The sequence below is a fragment of the Otolemur garnettii genome, unplaced genomic scaffold (genome assembly GCF_000181295.1).
Source record: "Otolemur garnettii isolate 467f Iridium unplaced genomic scaffold, OtoGar3 scaffold00007, whole genome shotgun sequence".
NCBI lineage: Eukaryota > Metazoa > Chordata > Mammalia > Primates > Galagidae > Otolemur > Otolemur garnettii.
The window spans coordinates 16,618,706-16,637,139 of NW_003852402.1; the positions used below are offsets into that span (position 1 = coordinate 16,618,706).

The 18,434-nt window shown below is 39.2% G+C and overlaps 1 protein-coding gene across 3 annotated transcripts in view; it reads left to right on the forward strand.

Moving 5' to 3' along the window:
• The window catches only part of SLC41A2 (solute carrier family 41 member 2), a 118,435-nt gene that overhangs the window by 3,461 nt on the left and 96,540 nt on the right, over nt 1-18,434 (forward strand). The window contains exon 1 of one of the 3 annotated variants that reach the window (XM_003783288.3): nt 11,103-11,279. The exons of the other annotated variants lie outside the window; for them this stretch is intronic. The gene's annotated coding sequence lies outside the window, so the exon portion shown is untranslated. Of the gene's footprint in view, nt 1-11,102; nt 11,280-18,434 lie in introns of those variants that run through there. 3 annotated transcript variants of the gene reach the window in all.

An 18,434-nucleotide genomic window follows, 5' to 3' on the forward strand; every position in this document is an offset into this window, starting at 1 on the left:
GAACCCGCCACCTTAGGTGTACGTGGCTGGCGCCTTAGCCGGTTGAGCTATAGGCGCTGAGCCATGAACGTGTGTTTTTACTTTGTTTTAGCTCATAAAATTGTTATTAAACATATCAAAAATATAAACTAGCCAACTTAATATTGATTGTTACCAACTTATCTCTTGGATGTACAAGTATCCTGAAACTACAGATGTTTCTGATGCTTTCCCAAGCTGCCTGTGTCTGCTTCTGGGGTTTTAAGTGCCATTTATTGAGAAATACCGAAAGTAGGGGATGGTGAAAATTGGGAACAACTGTGTGGATATGATCCTTGGGAGATTATGGTTAGAGCTGACCTGCCCTCTTTATGGTAGACTTATGGGGATCTCTCATCTCATCTCTAGAATTATAGTAGTTAGATTTATTTAGCTTAAAAATACATAGAAATAAAAAAAAAATAAAAAAAATACATAGAAATAACAACTATGGAAACATAGTGTATGGAAGTGGCTAGAACTGTCAGGTATTCTATTTTTTTTTCTTTTGAGAGACAGAGTCTCACTTTATCGCCCTCAGTAGAGTGCCGTGGTGTCACAGCTCACAGCAGCCTCCAACTCCTGGGCTTAGGTGATTCTCTTGCCTCAGCCTCCCAAGTAGCTGGGACTACAGGTGCCCACCACAATGCCTGGCTTTTTGTTGTTGTTGTTGTTACTGCAGTTTGACTGGGGCTGGGTTCGAACCCACTACCCTCTGGTATGTGGGCCCAGGGCCCTACTCACTGAGCCACAGGTGCCGCCCCAGGTATTCTATTTTAATGTGAAGGTATTTCGTCAGATTGCTTTCTCCTTGATCAACTACAGGAAGGAAATGGGAGTTTTGACTTGAGGAGGGATAGGAGAGGTGAGTGTTGTGGGATCATGGGACATTTTGGAAGTTTGGACACGATTTGCCCTATTTCTTAAAGCATGGATGTTGAAAGCAGAAAACTTTAGATGGGATGAGGGATCTGGAAGATGAAAAAAGCAAAGCAAGAATGAAACAATTTGGAAGGAAAGGTGGTGGGATATAAAGACAGATTCAACTTAGTCTTTTTTTGCCCAAGAAAAGTATCTAAATGGGAAAAGTGGAAGAAACTTCCTTCACTTGATTCTGCTTTGTTTTGTCCCTCCTTGCTCTTCCTTGCTGGCTGTTCACTCTAGGAGCCAGAAGTCAAACTGGGATTACTCTTGTTCATGTTGAAACTTTTCAGGGTGCTAATTATACCCTTCTCTCTCCAGATTCTATTCAAATTGAGATCAGATCCAAGAAGTCAGAAATACTATTAAAATAATAGTTTGATTTCCATTTATGGGAAAGCTGAATTGGAGAACTCAGCTTTGATCTGTGCTTACTTTGTTCCTTCTTAATTTACCTACCAGACTGGAAATGCAGATCTCTCTTGCTGGAGGGAAAGTTCTGACCTAAGGAGCTTACCTCCTAAGGGTTGAAATGGAAAGGAAAACTTTCTTTCCTGGAGGGCTTGCAAGTCCAAGAGTACCAGTGAGCTTGTGGGGTGGAGCTTGAACATTGACCTTTATCCCTATCTAGGCAATTAGATAACTCACTTTCCTGTAAGAAGAACTAGTGATAGAAAAGTGTTCCTTTAATCCTGCTTTCTCCTAGTTAGAGTAATGAGATTATCACCCAATGAAGAAGATCCGGCTGCCTGTCACTGCCAGCCAGTATGCAAAAACCAGGATAGGTCCACCAAAGTTTGCCAGAAGGCCAGTGATTCTGGAGAACAGTGAGAGTAGCCTCTCCAAGACTGTTCTGTTCTTCTATTTCCAGAACCACAGTTTTATACAAAAAAGGTTGAAAGCAAAGACCACATTAACCCTTATTTTAAATGATCAGCATAACTCAGCGACCTATTAGAACATTTCTAATTCAAAAGTCAGTTTCCTAAATCAATTCTCCTAAGTGACTCAAGATGGGCATCTTTAGGGTGGGAACTAAATTTACAAAACCGTAGGAATAGGAGACGGGAAGTAAAAGTCACTTGGGACCTAAAAGGACCAGCAGACCAGCTGTGTCATGTCAGCCCTAGACTGACCAACTCCATCTTATTTTCACTACCTGTGCTTTCAAGAGTTCCATCATCATTGCAGAGAATGAGATAAGCACCTGTCCTCTTGTCCTTAGTGTGTTTGGGTAATAGTGTTGTAGCCTAGCCTAGGAACTTAGTCACTACTTGTAAAAAACGAACTGATGATGTATTTTCCTTGGAAGTACCTATCTTATAAACTTTATGCATTTATTTATTTATTTCTGGACAGAGTCTCTGTCAACCTTGGTAGAGCGCTGTGGTGTCATAGCTCACAGCAACCTCAAACTCTTAGGCTCAGGAGATCCTCTTGCCTCAGGCTCTTGAGTAGCTGCGATTACCGGGGCCCTCTTCTATTTTTAGTAGAGATGGGGTCTTGCTTTTGCTCAGGCTGGTCTGGAACTCCTATGCTCAGGCAATCTACTAGCCTTGTCCTCCCAGAGTACTAGGATTATAGGTGTGAGCCACTGGGCCCAGCCTACCTTAAAAACTTTTTAAGTGGGTAATAATTTTATTATGTGCTTAAATACATAGATTATTCAAGTCCATTTCCTTGTTTTACCCCCTCAAATATTTATTGAGTATCATATTATATGAGTGTATTATCATTATTATTATTATTATTCTTGGCCGGGACTGGTTTTGAAACCCCACCTTCAGCATATGGGGCCGGCGCCCTAGTCTTTGAGCCACAGGTGCCACCTGAGTGTATTATTATATGTAATAGGCCCTGGGCTAGGTCCTGAGGATTCAGTGGTGAGCAAGAATGGGTCCTTGCTGTAGGAGTTCACAGCTTAGAGAAACAATTAGTGCAAGAATAGTTACAATAAAGCATAGTAACTATTGGTTAACTGTAGTCTGGGACCACAGAGGAGGGAGAATTAATCTGAGAGGACTAGTCAAATGATGTTTTAAGAGTTGAGATCATAAATAGAATAGGGCTCAATCCTGTAATCACAGCACTCTGGGAGGCCAAGGCAGGAGGATCCCTTCAGCTAAGGAGTTCCAAACCAACTTGAGCAAGAGCAAGACCTCATCTAAACTAAAAATAGAAAAATTAGCCTGGTGCAGTGGCAGGCATCTGTAGTCCCAGGTACTCTGGAGGCTTAGGCAGGAGGATCTCTTGAGCCCAAGAGTTTGAGGTTGCTGTGGGGCTAGGTTGATGCCCTGGAACTCTAGCCTGGGCAACAGAGTAAGACTGTCTCAAAAAAAAAAAAAATAATAAAATAAAATAAAAGGGGAGAGTGAGGATAAGCAAGTGTTTTAGGCAAAATAACATTTGGAAAGGCCAAGAAGTGTGAGAGTGTAGTTCATAAAGTTGTATTTTTTATACAGACACCTACTAGTAGATTGTGCAATCAAGATAGTAGGTTGTGACCAGTGTGCTTTAAAAAAGAAATAAAGTAGAAAATAAGAGTATGCCCCACATAGATAACTTAGTAGATTGTAGGAGTAAATGGGAGTATTTATGCAGGATTTAGTTAACCTTATTAAAGAATTTGAATTTATCTTTGAGGAAATAGGAAGCCACTGAAAAGTTTTAAAGATGGCCTGATCAGATTCATATTTTCTAAAGATCCCTTTGGCTACCTGGTCTTCCTTAACTCAAATGTAAACATGAAATTCCTTGGCCCAGTATTACCGGTATTCCAAAACCCAGTTCTAATCTATTTCTTCTAAAGAATCTTCCGGTGGGAGGAACCTCCCATTTTGTAAAGATTCCTTGTTTGCCTATGTACCTTTGCACCAAGATCTGTGAGAACAGAGCTGGCTTCTGTCCTGTTACACTGAATCTCTGACAACTAGGATGGTGCGTGGTTCACAGTAGAGACTAAGCAAATATTTGTTGATAGAGTCTAAATATTTTTAATATTGGAAGTGTTACATAGTACTAGAAATGACTTTGCCATGTCTAGTAATACTTGCTTTTGGACAAAAAATATATTTTTTTCAGAGTTGAAATCATATTAGTGATAGAACTACATTCACTTAGTTTAAAAGGCAGTTTAGCAAAGAGTATCATGTTAGCTTGAAACAGTAGTACAGACTTGGTGCCCGTAGCATAGTGGTTATGATGCCAGCTCCATACACCGAAGTTGGAGAGTTCAAACCCAGCCCGGGCCAGCTAAAACAACAATGACAACTGCAACAAAAAATAGCCAGGTGTTTTGGTGGGCGCCTGTAGTCCCAGCTACTTGGGAGGCTGAGGCAAGAGAATCACTTAAACCTAAGAGTTGGAGATTGCTATGAGCTGTGATGCCAGCACTCTACAGAGGGAGACATAATGGGACTCTGTCTCAAAACCTTCCCCCTCACAGTAAAAAGAACAATAAAGTTTTGATGTTTCTCCTCCCAAGGAATACAGGGCAGTGACACATAATTCCAGGAGTAGGCAATCCAGCAATTGTTTATATTTTGTCTGAACATAGAAAACTTACTCTGAGCACTCACCAAAGAGCAGTTTGGGAAAAATGGCTGAGGACAAAAGGAATAAATTAGATTAAAATGTATCAATCATATGAGCTTAATGGCGAGTCAACAGAAAATAGATTTTCCTCTTAGAAGAAGTAAAAAGTAAACATTCATATACCCTAAAGAACTTACAAATAAGAATTTAGTGATGTCAGTTGGTTGAAACAAAATCATTCTACTGTCACAGTATTATGACTTCACAGAATTAAATTGTGAAACCCAGCTGTGAAGGAAAAATTCTTTCAGTGTATGGTTCTGATAAGTGGCAAGAGAGGTTATGAAAAATTCATGAAAGGTAGAGAGATTTCAGTTTTGATTTAAACTTATCTTAGTATATTTTTGAGATGTGCAAATTTGGCTAATTATCTTTGTTAGTTAGATTTTAAATATTTTAAGCTAGAATGCTAGAATTAAATTTTGCTAATATAGGATGACTAAATTGAGACTAACTTGTATATATATTTCTCATAAGGAAATAATTCTAGTGCTGGGCAAGGTGGCTCACACCTGCAATCCTAGCACTCTGGATGGATTGTCTGAACTCAGGAGTTTGAGACCAGCCTGAGCAAGAGTGAGACCCTGTCTCTACTAAAAATAGAAAAATTAGTTGAGCATTGTGGAGGGGGCGCCTGTAGACACAGCTACTTGGGAGGCTGAGGCAAGAGAATCACTTGAGCCTGAGAGTTTGAGTTACTATGAGCTATGATGCCATGGCACTCAATGCAAGACAACAAAGTGAGACCGTCTCAAAAGAAAAAAAAGGGAAATAATTCTAAATATAGGAAATAATTATTCACAAAGATGTTCGTTTTTATTGTAATGTAATTTTAGCCATACAGTGTCCTGCCAGAGGGAAATTATTTATTAAAATATGGCAGTCCACTTGAAGCTTAACCACTAAAAATACTTTTCTTAGAGCAATGGTTTCCTTCTATTTATTTATTTATTTATTTATTTTTTTTTTGAGGCAGAGTCTTACTTTGTTGCCCTGGGTCAAGTGCGGTGGGGTCATAGCTCACAGCAACTTCACACTCCTGAGCTCAAGCCTGCCCAGTAGCTGGGACCATAGGCGCTTGCCACAAGCCCTGGCTACTTTTTAGCTCAGGCTGTTCTCTAACTCCTGAGCTCAAGCAATTCACCTGCCTTGGCCTACCAGAGTGCTAGAATTATAGGCATGAACCACTGTGCCTGGCGCCCCCTACTTATTATTTTTTAAATTGAAAAACAAAAAGTGCTCAATAAACAAAGTTCAAATAGCATAAGAAAGTGCCTGATTAAAAAAGTGAACATGGCATTTCACATCCTTGTTTACACGGACCCCCTACTCTAGGCAAACCCAGCTCCCACAGGTAAATGCTCGGAGCAACTCAGAGGTATCTGTCCTCTGAAATCGTTTTCTAGCTCAGTGGTTTTCAGTCTGTGGGAAGGGGCTTTAGGGTCTTCTCAAGCTGGGTAAGCTGGGGACTGAGTAAGTAGAAACCAGGTCTGTACTTGCTTCCTCCGGTGCTGCTTTGCTTTGACAAAACTATTTTAAATATTGAGATTTCACCTAGGGTTTAATTTAAATGAAGTTTTCTTTTGAATTTAAACTAAAGGTTTAAAAACAACTGTCCTAATTCAGAAAACAAAGTCCTAACCCCCCTAGTCTGGAACCAGATCTTCCCCATTTCGCTGCTTGGTCACATGAATCTTCTTTCTGCTCGGACCTATCCCTTTCACCATCAGTGTTCTGCCTGGTTACCATTCACCTTGTTGCAATGTACTTACCCTTCTTCCCTCCCCCCATTTCTCTAAATCTTAATCTGTTCCTTAAGGTTCAAGTTACCATCATTTTGTTCATTTCTCTTTTCCCCAAGTGTTTGGTGAACACTTATATTTTATCTACGGCTGAGAAGAAGTACAGAATTTTGTTATCAAAACTCATAGACTAGTAAAGGTGATTTCATGTAAATTAAGTGTAATAATGTATTGTAATGTAAGAACATTCTGGGAGCAGGTACTAAAGTGATCTCTTCTATACTGTTTTACACGGCACTTATAAACAAGGTAACTTATGGTATAGTTATATTTCAAAGTCTTCAGAAAATGTTGTTCATTTATTAATTGAGTCATAGAAGATAGCACAGAGAGCGTTCCCATGTGAATCTGAGGTGAGACGTGTAAAGAATCGATTTTCATTCTTAAGCAATCAACTGTGTTCAAAAATAACTTGAATCCAGTGTCCTGTGTTCTAGTGTTGGGCATGAAGGAGCTGGGAAGGAGCACTGGAGAGACCTTGGTCCTATAGTCCTAGTGCCCAGGGCCATTTGCACTGGAGTAGAAGGATCACTTACAGCAGCTTCCTTATCATTACTTGTGTAGGCAGAAAGTTGTGAATTCAAGTCCTGCGCCTTTATCTCACTAACTTTATAATGTTGGGCCTTTTACCTAACCTCTCTGAGACTCAGTTTCCTACGCTATAAAGTATGAACGTGGCGCCATCTCCTAGGTTTAAAAAAAATATTAAATGTGATAAATTCACTTAAGTGAAGGTTATTCTTTTGGGGTAGTATCGATGTTATGTAGAATAAGCGATCTCTTTGCCTTTGGGTTTGCATTTTTGAACATTTTAGAGCCTTGTCGATTAGACTCGATTCTTTGGAGCTGTGTGTTTTATTCTGAGAGTGCTTTTTTTGATAAGCTCTTCATATTCCTGACCATGTAAGTATAAACAGTGCAGGAAACTAGTAGGGTCATTGGAATGTTTAGTGGGAAAATAAATCTTTTTCATCATTATCAAATGTATTCTACGAGAACTGAGTGAAAGCAGGCTGTTTTATCTATGACAAAGAAAGCAAGTTGATAGGAAGCCCTGGGGTCCAAAGCCTGGCTGCTATTTTCATTATATCTGCCACTTTCCTCTATCTTTTAGATAACAAACCATAGTTTTTATAGTAGCAATTTCTATTCTCTCTCAAAACAGTAAAAAATATCTGTACTGTAGTATTTCTCGATTAGTAGGGTTTTAAAATGACCCCAGGCAAACTCATGGTGGAGTTCATCTTTCCAATGCTTCCTGAGTTCTGGTTGAGAACACTTAGTTCTTCAGTCTAGAATAAAGTTTATATCATGGTTTAAGATAATCTATTTTATTCATAGATTATAAAAATATCATTTAGATTTCTTTTTAAAATTAAGAATATGTGAGATATAATATTTAAATTTAAAAACAATATTAGGACTACTTCCAATTCCAACTTTCTTTTTTTTTTTTTGAGACAGAGCCTCAAGCTGTCCCCCTGGGTAGAGTGCTGTGGCATTACAGCTCACAGCAACTTCCAACTCCTGGGCTCAAGCGAGTCTCCTGCCTCCGCCTCCCAAGTAGCTGGGACCACAGGCGCCCGCCACAACGCCCGGCTATTTTTTGGTTGCAGCCGTCATTGTTGTTTTTGGCGGGTCCGGGCTGGGGATTCGAACCCACCACCTTAGGTGTACGTGGCTGGCGCCTTAGCCGGTTGAGCTATAGGCGCCGAGCCAATTCCAACTTTCATTGTCTTTTTTTTCTTTGAAAGCCTGTGATTTCCTGATACTGTTTAATATATCTATATAATGTTTAGTGCATATTTATACTGGTAAATGCTGTATGTAAACAATATCTCATAACATGCTGTCAATTAAATGAAAAATAGGATAGGTAAGTTATATGAAGGGTTAAATAGTAAACTTCATTTGATTTTTGATAGAAAACTGGAATAAAACACTTTGTATGAAAATTATAAGGGAAGAATTCAATATACCAATGTATATTTTTGTGATCTCATGAGAGTATATTTACTGGTGAGAGGAGAAAGGTGTGGGAAGTTAGGTTTTGAGCCTTTTTTTTTTTTTTGAGACAGAGTCTCACTATGTCACCCTCAGTAGAGTGCTGTGGCATCACAGCTCACAGCAAAAGTGATTCCTTTGGGCTTAAGTGATTCTCTTGCCTCAGCCTCCCAAGTAGTTGGGACTATAGGCACCCGCCACAATACCTGGCTATTTTTTGTTGCAGTTGTCATTGTTGTTTTAGCTGGCCTGGGCCTAGTTCAAACCTGCCAGCCTTGGTATATGTGGCTGGCGCCGTAACCACTGTGCTATGGCTTTGAACCTTTTATGAAAATATGTAATAATAGCAATGAATAATGATAATATAAACTAATATTTATTGAAGGCTAAATACACTGTTCTAAGTACTTTATATATGTTATGTTGTATAATCCTCATTATAACTCAGTAAGAAAATATGTTTTTCATGAAGAAACTGAGGAATAGAGGTGTAGATCCCACAGCTAGTCAAGTGTAAGCCTGTTTGATTCTGGAGCCTGGGCTCTTAATTACTAACGCTGTCATTAGTGTGTTGACACTTCTCAACATTAAATTTTTTTGGAAGCAAATTGTCTCTCTTAATTGAAATGTGAAGACTTGACAAATAAGACACTTGAAATTCCTCCATAAAATCATTTAATGTAAGTGATATCATTGGCTTATTGACCTAATGAAAGCATAGCAGATATCTCAGTAAATAAACTTTGTATAATTTCAAACATAGCATAAAGTATTTGCAACAAAGATTCATATAAATAATACAACTTTGAATAGGTAGTTAATATTCTCCATTTGTTTATTTATTTATTTATTATTTATTTTTATTTTTTGAGACAGAGTCTCACTCTGTCACCCTGTGCAGAGAGCTGTGGCATCATAGCTCACAGCAACCTCAAACTCTTGGGTTTGAGCAATCTTCTTACCTCAGCCTCCCAAGTACCTGGGACTACAGGTGGGTGCCTGCCACACCGCCTGGCTAATTTTTCTAATTTTAGTAGAGACAGGATCTTGCTCTTGCTTAAGCTGGTCTTGAACTCCTGAGCCCAAGCGATCTGCCCACCTCAGTCTTCCAGAATGCTAGGGTTACAGGTGTGAGCCACCATGCGCGGCCAATATTCTCCTTTTAAAAATATGCCTCACTAAAATCTGTAAACTCAAGTATGGAAATTTTGATTTTGATTTTAGAACCTGAATTCAATCTCTTAATGTTGCTTCTTAGAACAAAATCCCTGGGAATAGTGCTTAACAGGCTGTCTAAGCATTTATTTAAGCATAAGCCAGGAGCATCAACAGAAAAAAAAGTTTAAATAATTTAGTATTTTATCATTTTTAAAAAACAATGAAGTAGTATTCCTGGGAGGAAAAATCATACCTTTTAGTGGTTTTTATACTTACTTTGTTTGGTGTTATTTTCATTTTGATGTTACTTTCATGCGATGGGTCGTAGGAGAGACACACCATAGACTTGGCAGTAATCTGGCTCTGCCTTTGGTCTTGATGGGCAGATGTAGTGACTTTTTCATGATATAACAAATTACAATATAAATGAAATGATTGCTGTGAAAATGGAACACAGCACAATTGTGAGTTCTCTGAAAGTGTTTACATTGTATTAATTAAGGGCTGTTGCCTTTTAGTTGTGCTGTTCTTGTCAGAGAATGTGTGGAGAGGGAGAAGGAGGAAAGGAAACAGGAGAAATTTTAGATCTCCTGAGAGTTTTAGACATAGAGGACACTGAAAATAGCCAAAAATAACTTTAGAATAAAATTTACTAGAAAAATTGTATTGATATCTTATGAAATACAGAAAACAGAATGCAAAACAGGATGGACAATATCAGCCTATTTTGATTTTAAATATATATTTGGAAAAATAGAGCAAAATTATTGTATACACTAATATGTTATCAAGGATTAATTCTGGATGGCAGATTTCTAGGATAAATAGTGTTTTTTTTTTTGGAGACAGAGTCTCAGTTTGTCGCCCTCAGTAGAGTGCTGTGGCGTCACAGCTCGCAGCAACCTCCAACTCTTGGGCTTAAGTGATTCTCTTGCCTCAGCCTCCCAGGTAGCTGGGACTACAGGTGCCTGCCACAAAGCTTGACTATTTTTTTGTTGTAGTTGTCATTGTTGTTTCACAGGCCCAGGCTGGGTTTGAACCTGCCAGCCTCATGGATGTGACTGGCACTCTATCCACTGAGCTATGGGTGCCACCTGGATAAATAGTTTTTGTCCTTGGCTTTTCTCTTTTTCTTTCTTTCTTTTTTTAATATCGAATATATTTTGCTTACGTGAAAAGAAGAAAAAGAATAAAAGAGAACTCTATGCCAGCAGATACTAGAAATACTCTTTGAAATGACTGGACTTTTTCATGAGCAAAGATTGCTCTGTGGCAGCTGTGTTGGTCTTTGGCTTGAATTTTGGGTTGGGCTTAGAGCCCACACACATTCTGAGTGAAGGGCACACTTACAGCCTTTTGACTCAAAATGTACAGAAGCAAATTATATCACCAAAATGTGTGTACCCCTGTAATATTCTGGGACCCCCCCCCCCGATATTTGAATAAAATAGTGCTCAGCCTTAACCAAAGAGAGACTTGATTGCAGGGAGTGAAGATACTAAACAAGTCAGGTCAGGGTTTCAATCTGATGCCAGGATGGTTGGGTAACATGAACACTGTGTACCTGTAATTTGCTAATCTGCATACAGTCTCTGCTAGTGAGTTGCTGTACTTGACCTGACTTTGGGAAAGAGCAGTTTGCGGAGGGTAGAGATCTGGGTTCCTCCCCCTGCACGTGCCATTGGGAAGGTGCCTGTTGTGAAGGTGATGTTAGGCCACTGCCTGAGGAAGACCATGGCACGGGAGCTGTCCTGTGCGCCCCATTTCATCATTTAAAGGAAGGTAATGTACTTTAGGTGCAGCCAGCCTGTAGCTGTTGCTTCACTCTGGGAATGGGGAAAGAGAGAAAATATTTGAAATGTGATGGCCATGAAAATTAGGGGGCGTTCTAAAAATCTAGAATAAATATTCTAGAAATATAGAATAAAAAATATAGGTCTAAAAATATAGAGTAAAAATGATAACCTTACATGTATCAGATAATTTTTTCCTTTCACTTTTCTTAAAAAGGAAGTTCTGTTTTTCTTTTAAATGTTGACGTTTTGCCTTCTCATCTCCTAAAAGGTTTTTATTTATTTATTTTTCCTAAAATTTTGACCCATTCGCATCTTTTTGGTACCTTAACATGAGCAAAGACCACAGATCTTCTACCTTCCTCAAACTGCTCTTTCCTAAGTCAGGTCAAGTGCACCAACTCCTATCATCCTGGAAGCTTTTAATTTTCAGTTTAATTATACAAAGTCAAATGTATGTTCTGATTTGGTTCCAGAAGTGGATTTGTATGTAAAAAATTGAACTCCAAGAGTATAAGAATGTACGAAGGGTAAAGTTATTAAAGTGTACAATGGCATGACTTCGTTAAAGAACAGTTTCTACTCATTTGATATACTAGTGAATTGTGGTTATTTAGTTTCTAAATGTAGCTATTTTGGATTTATCAGTGTCAGAAAACAGGTCAGGAAATGTTTTATGTTTTATTCATACTTTATCTTGTTACAAAAAGGTATTGAGTTAGCTTATAAAAACCATCTACAAGAAATAGGACTTTTAAAAATTTAAAATACATGGTTCAGTGCCCATCCACATACACTGAGGCAGGAGGGTTCAAACCCGGCCTGGGGCTTGCTACACAACAATGACACCTACAACAACAACAACAACAAAATAGCTGGTTGTTGCGGCAGGTGCCTGTAGTCTCAGCTACTTGGGAGGCTGAGGCAAAAGAATCTCTTAAGCCCAAGAGTTTGAGGTTGCTGTGAGCTATGACACCACAGCACTCTACTGAGGGCGACAAAGTGAGACTGTGTCTCAAAAAAAAACCAAAAAAACAAATACGAGTACAAATTACTGGCAAAAATAAAACTAGGAGTAGATTATTATTATAGATGAATACGTTGAGTTTCAAATGTAAGCTATAAGTTGATGAATAAATTTGAGTTTCAGACGTAGCCATAAATTTCCTTGCTGCTAAAGTAAAAAAAAAAAAAAAAAGACTGGTTCAATCTTTATTGGAGAAAAGCAAAAATATCAATTTTCAGAAGCAAGATCTTCTGTAGATATAATTTCTAAACAGACTTTCACACAAGGGAGGAGGTGCTGAGTGATGTGGAGATAATGGACTCTGAACTAGTTGGCAGAAAATTGATGTTACATGTCAGTTGTAAGAGAGTCATTAAATGTTTGAAAAAATAAGTTACACGTAGGAAGCGTTTAAGATAGAATAGGGGAAATGTATCTCTTTTTTGTTTGTTTAAAAGCAGTCTGAACTTGGGCTCCTTGCCGGTAGCTCAGTGGGAAAGGCACGGGCCATATACACTGAGGCTGGCGGGTTCGAGCCTGGCCCAGGCCTGCTAAACAACGACAACTACAACCAAAAAATAGCGTTGTGGTGGGCGCCTGTAGTCCCAGCTACTTGGGAGGCTGAGGTGAGAGAATCACTTAAGCCCAAGAGTTTGAGGTTGCCGTGAGCTGTGACACGATGGCACTGTATCAAGGGCGACATAGTGAGACTGTTCCCCCCACCCCCCAAAAAACAGCCTCAATTTTGAAAGAGTTCTTTAGTGTAACTTCTTTGCTATCCATCTGTTGATTGGCTTGTTTCAAAAAGCAGCATTAGTATTTGGTAATTGTTTGCTTCGTGTATTATAAAAACTCTTTATGTCTGTATTGCTTTCAATTTAATTAAACTTCTTAGGTAAAAAATCAAATTATTTTTTCACGTTTCAGTTGGTTGGTTTGATAGGAGCTAGATATAATCTAACTGATAGGACTTGGTAGAATAAAACATACTCTATGCAACTTAATTCTTTGGACACATACCATATTTATTCTGTCAATATTTTCTCAGTAAGCAGAGCTGGTCTAAATGTGGGTTACATTTTAGTTGATTTGTTGGCTGACTTTTGATGTATCCTTTTTCCAAATAAGAATTCTTAAAGAAAATTCTCTGTTATATCTGGGGGAGAGAGGATCTGGGGTTGTGATTCTGCGGACAAAATCAGTTGCTCTGAGTTTGGCTTCCTTTGGAAAATTATTTGAGATACATTGAAGATTAATTAGCCCTCCACTATTATTTCTTTAGGCTTAAACTCTTTACAAATGTATGGCTGTCTTTTAGGCATAAAAGAGTTCACAGCTCACAGCAGCCTCAAACTCTTGGGCTTAAGCGATTCTCTTGCCTCAGCCTCCCAAGTAGCTGAGACTACAGGCACCTGCCACAACGCCCAGCTATTTTTTGGTTGTAGTTGTTACTGTTGTTTGGCAGGCCTGGGCTGGATTTGAACCTGCCAGCTGTGGTGTATGTGGCTGGAATCCTAGCCGCTTAGCTACAGGTGCTGAGCTGAGAAATGATTTTAGTAATAGCTGTATGGCAAGGTCCAATGGAGAAGAGAGTCCTTTGCTGTAATTCCATAGTCAAGTCTGGGGTCCCACAGTGTCCCCATGGGTTCAGAGGAGTTACTGTGGGAGGATGACTTGGTAAGGAGAGAAAGGCAGAAAGTGGCGTTAGGGTGAACATTAGAAAACTAAAGGGGTGATTGTCGAAGACCATTGGAATATGAGCTGAGATACCAAGGTAAGCTGACAGTAAGTTCTTCAGGAAAGGGAGTTTTTGACAAGAAATGGAGAAGCTAAAGAGTTAAGTTGATGAAACTGATAACTAAAAGTCTACTACGCCAAACGCAGTGGCTCATGCCTATAATTCTAGCACTCTGGGAGGCTGAGGTGGGCAGATTGGTTGAGCTGAGGAGTTCGAGACCAGCCTGAGGCAGAGTGAGACCCTGTGTGTAAAAAAACAAAACAAAACAGCTGGGTGTTGTGGCGGACTCCTGTCGTCCCAGCTACTTGTGAGGCTGAGGCGAGAGAATCACTTGAACCCAGAGGTTGCTGTGAGGTATGACACAAGGACACTCAACCAAGGGTGACTTCATGTGGATTATGGGAGGACGTTCTATTTATCTGTGGTGGTGGATATCACGAAAATTATGCACTGGGCCTTTTTTTTGCTTATCAGCTTTCATTAGTGTTTGTATATTTAATGTGTGGCCCAAGATAACAATTCTTCTTCCAGTGTGTGGCACAGAAGAAAAAAGGTTGGACACCTCTTTGAGGGTGAGGACTTAAGTTTACACAGGTTTAGATCCCTTCCCTCCCCTCCCCTCCCCTTCCCTTCCCTTCTTTATTTTTGGAGACAAAGTCATAGCTCACAGCAACCTATAACTCTTGGGCTCAAGTGATCTTCTTGGCTTAGCCTCCTGAATAGCTGGGATTTACAGGTGCCTGCCACAACAGTGCCTGACTAATTTTTCTGTTTTTAGTAGAGACTAGGAGGGAGGGTCTTTCTCTTGCTCAGGCTGGTCTCTAACTCTTGTGCTCAAAGGATTCACTTGCCTCGCCCTCCCACAGTGCTAGGATTACAGGCGTGAGCTACCGCACCGGCCACAGGTTTAGATCTTTAGATGAAAGTGGTTGAAGAAAACTGAGCCACCATAAAGCCATCCTGCTGTTTGAATACTGCAATAAGCAAACTAGGCATAAATTCTTATTTTTAGGAACCTACCATACAATTAAACTATTAAGTATATTTGGTACTTACTGAGTATTCAAAGGAATTTACAAACTTTGTATAAAATAAGGAAATAATTTATACGATAACAGCTGAGGTTGGTTTCATTTGGTGTGACGTCTTTGAAAGCTGATTAACTGACCACATAATACATCCTGTTTTGTAACTATGTACATTTTAATAGCAAACAGAAACACAGAAGACGCTTACCTAAAGAGGAAATGAAAGGAGCAGAATGTTGCTGAGTGGCAAAAGAAATAGAGTGTAATAATGCCTTAGAATGAACATTAGAAAACTAAAGGGGTGATTATCGAAGACCATTTGGAATATGTGCTGAGAAAGGCAAACTGACAGTAAATTCTTCAGGGAAGGGAATTTTTGATAAGAAATGGAGAAGCTAAAGAGTTTAGTCAATGAAACTGATATCTAAAAGTCTACTACGCCAAGTGCAGTGCTTGACTTGGCTGCTAGGTTACTTTGTGTGTGTCTATGAGAGGGAGGGAGGGAGATTTGTGGGTTTTAGTGTATTTATACAAATATAAAATACCCACCTGCTCAACAAGTTTTGAGACTTTTGAGTAACTGAGATAATTACTGGGAAGAAGACAAAATATTAACCCCACCCCCATTGAATACCTTTCTTAGTAATCAGGCATGACTTACACCTCCTAACTCACAGCTCTGCTGGTTTTCTAAGCATTATTATTTAACCTTGCAATGGCATAGAATGTCTCTCTTAGTACAACAATGGACAGATTTTCTCCAAAATTCTGGTTTGGTAAATCCACACACATATGATATACTTCCTTTTCTTGACTTTTTTTTTTTCTGAGACAAGAGTTATTATGTCACTCTCAGTAGAGTGCTTTGGCATCACAGCTCACAGCAACCTCAAACTCTTGGGCTCAAGCGATTCTCTTGCCTCAGCCTCCAGAGTAGCTGGGACTGTAGGTGCCTTGCCACAATACTCCACTACTTTTGGAGACAGGGTCTCGCCCTGGCTCAGGCTGGTCTTGAACTCCTGAGCTCAAGCAAGCCACCCACCTCAGCCTCTCACAGTGTTGGGATTACAGGCTTGAGCCATCATGCCTGATCACCTTTTCTTAACTTTAAAAAAGCAATTCAATAAGCAATTTTAGCATTAATGTTTTCTTTCTTTCTTTCTTTCTTTTTCTTTTTTTCTTTTTTTTTTTTTTTTTGTGGAGTGGGGAGTAAAGTAGAATATCTCGGATCAGTTTATTTTTCTGCTAAGTCAGTGGTTCTTTGACATGACTCTGTAGACTGGTGGTTAACCATGACAGAGCTTTCACAGGGGACATGGAATGAGTCTTTCCATAGATCTAAATGTGTTCAATGACAAGGACTCCCTTTCTGAGATTTTGTTCCTTCTGCATTTTTAGTGTTAAAATATGGACTTTTTTTTTTTTTTAAAGGGAAAGAGAGCTTTTAATTTGGTGAAATTTGGGGAGAAAATTGTATTGCTTTTTGAGATTTAACTGTTTTGAAAGAACTGTTTAAAATCTCTTTGACCATAGACGGAGACCTTGTAGTGTTCAGTAATCAGGGAGATTCTCAACTAAAGTAGATAGGAATCTGTGGGTCAGATTCCTTTTTAAAATATGTTGGGATATGCTTTGGTAATTAACAATTCCAAGCTCTCAGTGGTTTTCAGTGACCACACTTCATTTCTTCCGTCTGGTGTGTATTGCCTGTGGCTGACTGTAGGTTGGTGTGGTAGCTGCAGCTCTCCACGTGTCTCTGTCCTGGGACCCAGTCTCTTCAAGCAGCAACTGCCTTGGATGTGCCATTCTTATGACAGAGGGAAAAAGAAGACATAGCTGAATTGTTTCTGCTTGCAGATTTCACTGCTGCCCTTATTCTATTGCCTAAAGTGAGTCACATGACCAAACCTGAGGCCAGTGGAGATAAGGAAGTGTAATTCTTTCATAGTCCTTGCAAATACCATGAAAGTAAGTAGCAACGATAATACTCTAATAGGAGGAGAGCAATAATTGGGAGTAATAATTAAATCTGTCAAAATATCATGCATAATGGGTGGTGCCTGTGGCTCAAAGGAGTAGAGCACTGGCCCCATATGCTGGAGGTGGTGAGTTCAAACCCAGCCCTGGTCTAAAAAAAAACTGCAAAAAAAAAAAATATATATATATATTTTATTAATATTTAATAATATTCATACTGATGTACTCCTATAATGTATATGCACAATTCAAACCCAGCCCTGGTCTAAAAAAAAACTGCAAAAAAAAAAAATATATATATATATTTTAATAATATTTAATAATATTCATACTGATGTACTCCTATAATGTATATGCACAATTTAAAGAACAATAAACATTTAACTACCCACCATCAAGTTAAAAAATAGAACCCATATTTTGAATCCCCTGTGTATTTTTATGCCAGTTCACCAAATATAAGCTCTTGAAATTGGTGTTTATCATGCCCTTCTTCTTTATGCCATCGTACAAACGTGCCACAGTTTATCCTTTCTTAAGGAAAAAATTCATTTTTGTTCTAGTATGAACAGTGTTACTAGGAACATTGTTTTGGGGTTGGTATGGTGGCTCATGCCTATAATCCTAGCAATCTGGGAGGCCAAGGTGGGCTTAGGTGGGCCTTCTTGCCTTTCAAGAAGTGGTCCAATGCCTAGAAGTGGTAGTCAGTTGGTGCAAGGTCTGGTGAATACAGTGGGTAGCAGAGAATTTCCAAGTCCAGCTTCTGTAGTTTGGGCAGTGTTGTGTGTGCAGTAGTGTGTTGCCTTGCAAGAAGAGTGGCCTGTCTCTGTTGACCAACGTCAGTTGCTTCATCACAAGCATCCTCATCATTTCATCCCATTGGTTGCAGTAACATCTGCTGTGATCAGCTGACCACGTTTCATGAAGCTATAATGCATGGTACCAGCACTGGACTGCCAAACATTTGCTTTTTCTGATGAATATTTAGTTTCGGAGTGTGTTCCAGCACTACATCTTTTCTATCCATTGTGCTGAACACTTGAAATTGTCAAAAAGAATCCATTTTGCATCACATGTAATAATATAGTGTAGGAAAGGTTCCCCTTTATGTCTTGACAGCAAAAAAAGGCAAGCTTCCGGATAATTTCTCTTGTGACACTTGTTTAATTAATTAACATGGAGCCCATCTATCCAGCTTCTTTACTTTGCCAGTTTATTTCAAATCATCCAATGTTGTTGGAATAGTAATGTGAAACCTTGTTGCTAATTGATGAATAGCTTGAGATGGATTCACTTCCACTACAGCTTTCAGCTCATCCTTATCCACCATGTGGCTCTCTCTCTTTTTTTTGTAGAGACAGAGTCTCACTGTGTCACGCTCAGTAGAGTGCTGTG